The sequence below is a fragment of the Microtus pennsylvanicus genome, chromosome 5, assembly GCF_037038515.1.
Source record: "Microtus pennsylvanicus isolate mMicPen1 chromosome 5, mMicPen1.hap1, whole genome shotgun sequence".
Taxonomy (NCBI): domain Eukaryota; kingdom Metazoa; phylum Chordata; class Mammalia; order Rodentia; family Cricetidae; genus Microtus; species Microtus pennsylvanicus.
In genome coordinates, this window is record NC_134583.1 from 20,844,610 (window position 1) to 20,851,932 (window position 7,323).

The following is a 7,323-nucleotide window of genomic DNA, read 5'->3' on the forward strand; positions in this document are numbered from 1 at the left end:
GAATTTATTGTAGGTTTTGAGAAAACAGAGGAGGGAATGAAGAAGGGGGCCTCCAAAATGGAGCAGCATAACCTAGACTGAGTGACCTTGAAGTTACTAGTCTGCGTTATGTTGCACACTGTGCCTTTTTAAAAACTCCATGGTGCACCATTCCCTCTATTTATCTTCACAAGGGGCTCAAATCACTCTCCACTTTCCACTTTGAGGTGACCCTCTCTGCTATGGAAAACACTGTTTTATTTGTGATAACTGCGAAAGAATGTACATTACTTTTCACATAAGAACAAGACTAGACCTGTTGTAGCATAACTAAGCCTCAGGGGCCATGAACTGATGGAGCTGCTGTTTAAAATTACAAGATAGAATTATTCTCCTTAAAGAAGGTATAAAGATGCAGAAAATAATATTTGTATTGCTTTTACTTAACCATATTAGTGTTCAGAACAGAACAATATATAGTGTTGTCACTATTTTATTAGTTGTTTCAATTATACAAAACATTTGGCTTCAGTGTTCAGTTTTATATGTGTCTGTAATGTATTAAGATCATATGAATCTCATTGCTTTCCCTTATTCTCTCCCCTCCTCTTCTTGATCTTCTTCCTTCTTTCTAATATTTCCCTTGCTAAATTCAAGTTGTCTTTTTATATGGATTCTATATTTGAAAAAAAGGAAAGAAAGAAATAATGAAAGAAAGAAGGAGAGAAAGAAAGAAAGAAAAAATAAAGAAAGAGTGTAAAACTTACACTTACATTTCTTTGCATGGCTTATTTGTTTTAACATGGTTATGTCTAATCCTATCCATTTTCTGTAAGTGATTTTATTTGACTCTTTTTTATGACTGAATTTTATACATTCATAAATATATGCATTCATGCATTCATCCTCTGATTTTAGAACTATTAGTTTGCCATATTACACATTAATATATAAGTATTTATGTTACATGCTGACTTGGATTCCTCCAGATACATGTCTACAAGAAGTACAGCTAGGTTACATGGTAGTCATATTTGGGAACTTGGGGTAGACTTCCATCTTTGCTTACATTGTATCTATGGTAATTTACATCCCATAATAAAAGTTCACTCTGTTGAGTCTGTAGCTGCTTTTTAAGGAAAGCATATGTTAATGCTCTGGGCAGTTTTGAGTTTTTTTCATAAATTGAAAAAGGAATTAAAAATGTTTAGAAACTAATAACTACATTTTAAAAGAAAAATGGTTCCCCATTTTTGCCAAAATTTGCTAGTTTTTGTTCAAATAAATTGTGTTGAAAGTAAAATTGTTTTGAGACTAAAATCTATGTTTTTCCTAGGTGTGGGAATATACCCCTATAATTGCATCACTTAGAAGGATGAGTCAGGAGGACAGTAAGTTAAAGGCAAACTTTAATAGCATAGACAATTTCAAACAACCCTAAACAACTGAATGAAACAGCAAGCATGGGTAGAAGTGGACAGGAGGTGATTACACATCAGGTTTCATGGACACTACTAGGCTGCAGATTATTTTATTCTTTTGTGTATATTTTAAATATTCCAGGCAATGAGTGTGGCACATGTATTCATGTATTTACACTCACATGCAGATATGAATAATATCCTGAGTGATCCATAATCTGTTGACCTTCTCATAGCACCAGGTCCTTCAAATATTGATTCAGTTAGTCTGTCTTTACTGAAATGAAATGAAATATATACTATGTGCTCCACTAAGGTCTGGGCTGGAAATGCACTTCTGTAAATTGAAATCGTAAATTAAATACACTTTCTTGTAGTTATGCTGGGGATGAAAATAGGTGACTTGTTTCTAGTGAGAGAATACATTAACTCCCCGGGTCTCTTTGTTCTTTTGTGAAATGAAAGTGACTAAGATATTTGGAAAAGACTTAATCTGTTCCTTAATCCTTACTCATTGAATGCACTATTTTAGCTAAGATTTGTTAATTCTCATCTGTAAAGTGATGTATAAGACACATAAAACCAGTTTGACCATAGTAGGAATGAAGGGAAAACGGGCAAGCAGCAAAGTACATTTTACTGAGCACGTCACTAAGAGCTAAATAGAGACTAGTGCAAGGGGAAGAAATTCCAAGATACATCTTTTTAAGGATTTAATGCAAGTGGAATATCTGGGTTTCTTGAACACTCCATTTCATTCCCAATTCAAGGGCAAATGTGTTTAGCCACCACGGAGGATTAAAGATTGTAAATAACTCCAGAGAGCTTATTTCATTCCAACTTACCCTAACAGCTGTTTTTGGCCCTTGAACTGAATTGTGACAATGAAGATCCAGGGAAAGAAGAAGGGAATATAGCTGAGGCCAACAGCTCCCAAACACAACCCTCAGGCCAGGGCGCATGCACAGTATTTTCTACTGGATCATGTCATACAAGAAAAACCAGGATGGTATCGTGGATTTTCCTTATAATTATATTGACAATAAAAGTCTGTTGTGAGATTGACACTGTATTTCCTTTCTGTGAGAACATTGGCACAATGGTAAAATGATGATTGATGGAACTTTTTTATTTAAAACTCCAAGATTAAAAAGTACATACATAGCCATGTGGTTCTTCTTAATTATAACAGCTCATTTAGTATTTCTTCTGTAACCTCTGTTTCATTAAATTATGTTCAAATAAAAAAATGCCCCAAACCATATAGAACAGGACATTCTTTATCCATTTTCATAGTTTTATTGTATAATAACAATCTCAAAAGTAGGCTTTCTATTGTCTTTGTGGCATGACCTGCACACTAAAGTTTTACTTTTTGATTAAAGCCATTTATTAGTAAATGTCATAGTCATCGAACAATTGAAAAAAAACATTTATTTTCTGAATATCTAAGATGCTGAGGATGTTTTATAATCTCTCCTTAGGTAGTGTCATGTTAGTGATAATTCTCGAGCATGTGGATTCACTTCAGTTCAGTAAAAGTTACTTCCTCACCAACTTCTGTGTGACAAGTAGTCTTTTGCTCATACGTCAAGCCTCATCTACTGCAAGTCATGACTCCAAATGGGACTGAATAACTGCATGAATAGGGTTGAAAAACTTTGGCCCTAGTGAAAGATTTCTGAACACACAATACCAAAAATTAATTCAAAATCAATTGCATGATAAATTTGAGGTGTTTCAGGCAGAGAGGTCTCAAACTGCATCATACAACATAACCTGTAACTTTGGCTCTCCACACATGAGCTCTCTGCACCATGCATTTCTTCATGCACAAAATGTCAACAGATGCTCCCAGTAACACTTTGGCTCAGACACAACTATTTTATGCTACAAATGTGATGTCCTTGTTGTACACACAAAGGTTTCTGCTCTTTTAGAAACGTGGTAGTTTAATTACAGAAAACAACTTATTATTTTCCTATCATTATCCCTCAACAAGTATCATATTGGTAGCTCTGGATTTTATTGTGTTAGAATGTTTGGTTTTAAAATTTGTTGCTTGTATTGGGTTTCATATAAACTCTAAATCAATTGGACTTAGGATTTATGCATAGTTTCCAATTTCTGAAATAGCTCTAAACATACATTTTATATTATATATTTATTCAAAGTAGCATTCTCAGCATTGACAATTGTAAAAGTCAAAAAATGTTGAAGATGCACTGTGATCCTACAGTACCAATATTCAGTAAAGGTTTTTATTTTTAATTTTTTTCTAAAAATAAACAATCACATCCCATCTTATTAACATATAAATTTGATTTCAGCTTTAATAAGTGGTAAAATTATATGTATACTAATGAATTGCTTTTCACCAACTTTCTTTGTGGCTTATTATCACTAAATGTTTGATTTGCATGCAGACCTCACATATTTGAACACCTTGCTCATGAAAAATTTTCTTGGATAAAAACAGCCCGCAAGTAGAGAAAGTATAAGAACCTTGTTCTGTGAAGCTTTCAGTTAGAGTCAGTGCCCAGGTCATACATGAAGATACTGTTTAGGTAATGAGTGGAATTCAAGGAACATAAAACTCTGATTCCATCTCCTTTGTTTCTTAAATAGTACAAAGGACTTCTCTTGTTAACCAATTAGATTAGAAAACACAGGGGACATGATAGGAGGTAGAAGCAGAATCTCATTAGTCCCTTGCTACCTCTGTCACAGAATATGTGCCGTGTGGTCATTTTAACCATTCCTGTCTCCCATGTGAACTATATCATACATCTCCATATCATTCTCATTCTCGGGAACCTCTTTGTGACTGGAATTTAAGAACAACTACAGCCTAAGAAAATTGCATGTTTTTATTTGACAATTGTAGATCAAATCATTGATTTGTATTTGCAGTTCCTGGTGTGCTGCAGTGCTTCTTATGGTCTCTGAGAAAGCAGTCCGGCATGTAAAGAATTCTACAACAACTGCGAGGATCACAGGAACCACAGAACACAGACAGCTTGGGGCTCTTGTCCAGAAAGCTGTCCGAGACCTTTGTGAATTTTGCTGATGTTATCTGTTGCTTATTTTCGGCAGCTCAATGCAATTTCTTTTCCAAGATTGAATATTTGACCAGTTTTGGTGTTTGGCCTACTGTCATCATCTGATTTTTTTTTTTTTGTAATTTTCCTCCCCAAGTTTAAGACAATAGTTTTAAGCCAAAGGTTTTCTTCAATGAAGTACATTTAAAATTTCCATGACTTCCACTTGACCTCAACTTGAGCGTTCCTTAAGATCTTTAATCTCAAAAACTTCTGATTACTTCAGAGTGGCATTGTAGATCATGGGATCTGGACACCTTTCACACCATGAGCAGAACCTTGAGCCATGGGGTCTAGACCATTAAAAAACATTAGCAACAAGGTTATTGTAATTGCCCACAGTTTAAGCAATAAAATATTTTTATTTAACAGGTTTTTTTTTCATTTTACATACCAATCACAGTTCACTCTCCTTCCCCTCCTCCTATTCCTTTCCGCCTTCCCCTCACTTAACCCCCAATCTACTCCTCAGAAAGGGTAAGGCCTCCCATGGGGAGTCAACAAAGTCTAGTCCCTCTCTTCAACTGGAGTCCAGTAGCTCTGCCCAGTGCTTAGCTGTGAATCTTTGCATCTGCTTACATCAGTTACTGGATGAAGGTTCTATAATGACAATTAGGGTTTTCATCAGTCTGATTACTGAAGAAGGCCAGTTCAGGTACCCTCTCCACTATTGCTTGGAGTCTTTACTAGGATCATCCTTGTGGATGTCTGGGAAATTCCATAGCACCAGGTTTCTTCTTAACCCCATAATGTCTCCTTTATATCTCTTTCCTCATTGAGCAATAATCTTAATTTATTCAACTGAGTTCAGACAAGGACATTTAAGATATGTACCCTCTAAAATATTAGCACTGAGCATGTCTGGTCATTCATGGAGAATGAGATTTCAAATAATAGAAGTCAATTTTGCTCTCCAAGCTGATCACCTCTCCAAATCATTTTAGTTGTCAGGATTTTCCATTAGAGATAAGATTTACTAATTTCTAAACCTTAGTACTTTTAATAAATGCTTTTGCTTTCTTCCAAGAGAAGCAAAAACTCCACTTTAAGTGATGTATACCCTGACTGTGCTTCCTCTTACAACCAAACAATGGAAGCAGTTGGTGCTGTGATGGTGTTAATATATTCATGCGATGCGTTGCTAGACATATGGGAATCCAGGTTTTTTTCTCTTGCTTGTACATTTTTAAAGGAAAGTTCTAGACATGCACTTTATGTACATAAAATATAATGTTCAAATAGGGACAGTGTGTGAGAACACGGTAGTTGTCAGCTCTGTGCTGTCTGCGGGGATGAGTTGTCAGTGTGTGGTATTTTAGACTTCATTATACCGTTCCGTGGAGCATTCCTAAAAAAGCAGCAGGTGGAAAATCAGTAGCATTCAAATGAAATGATCCTCAGGAGGGTGAAGGATGTGCTTTTGCCCTCAAATTGTCTCTATTGACAGAGTTGACTTCGCTTTGCCATTGAACTCTGACAAGGTGATTATTTTTAAAAACCAAAATAAGGTGCATAATACATTTTAGCCTGGAGCTAAAAGTTAAGTGTGAATATTCATTCATTTTTGCTCGTCTATGAGCAAAAAGAAAAGAAAACCTATGGCCAGAGTTTTGAAGTGTTAAGCTCTATCACTTGTGTGGTATTATGCGATGTATATAAAAGAAATGATTTTTTAACAATGGGAAATTCCTTTTCATTTTAATGCTGGTATTTTGTTGAGGGAAAGAAAATCTACAGTTTTTTTTAATTTAGAGTAACCTACCAATTTACTGGAAAATGACATATTTAAATATAGTAAAGCTGGGCGGTGGTGGCACACATCTTTAATTCCAGCACTCTGTGAGTTCGAGGCCAGCCTGGTCTACAAGGCTGGTTCCAGGAAAGGCTCAAAAAGCCACATAGAAACCCTGTCTCAAAAAAACAAAACAAAAAACAAGGCACATGGTTCCCACACAGCACACGGTCTCACAAACAAGTGAGAAATTTAATATCCTGTCAGCAGAGATGTGAACTCAAGGTGGTGGGCAGACCAGTCTTTAGTTCATTCTTTGGAGCTACAAATTTTTTCTTCAGAGAGAATGTGTCTGTGAATAGTGTTCCTCTGCCTCCACTGTGCAAGTGGTCTGAGTTACAGTCAATGACATGATTCAGACAAGGTCATGTGGTATATCAGTGGACAAGCCCACCCCTTTGCCAATATTGTGATAGCTGACTCATTAGGTCTGCCTTACTAGTCTCCATAGACATTTAAATACCAGTGGCCTTTACAAGAGGGATTAAATCAGAGCACAGATCTGGGCATTTCTTTCTCTTTAATTTAAGGACATGAGACAAAGCAAATGCAGACTCTGGGCTTACCCTATTGAAAGTGACTAGCAATTCCCTAACAAGTTATATGAACACATGTCTCTTGTGACGTAAATCCTCATCACAGGTCCTCTTAATTTGTAAGGAAAAGAATGAAAAGGAAAAAAAATTTGAACACTTATGGATTTTGCTAACAGTACAGTATTATTACTTTAATTCAACTTGTAAATAAAATAACAGAAGGACCAAGATCTGATTTTGATCCCACCTGAAAAAAAATCACAGATTTCACTGACATCTATTGATGGTCTCTATGGAATTTTTCATTTTCTTACTTTTGAAGGGTTTCTTTCCACTCTTTCAAGCTTACATTTTGGCTTGGCAATTTTGTTTTTTAAGTTATTATTGGATTGGTTTTGTTTGTTTGTCTGCATTTGGAATTTCTTTTGGTTTTGAGATATAGTCGTTTATATGTAGCTCAATCATTTCTCAAATTTGGAAACTTCTACCTTGAG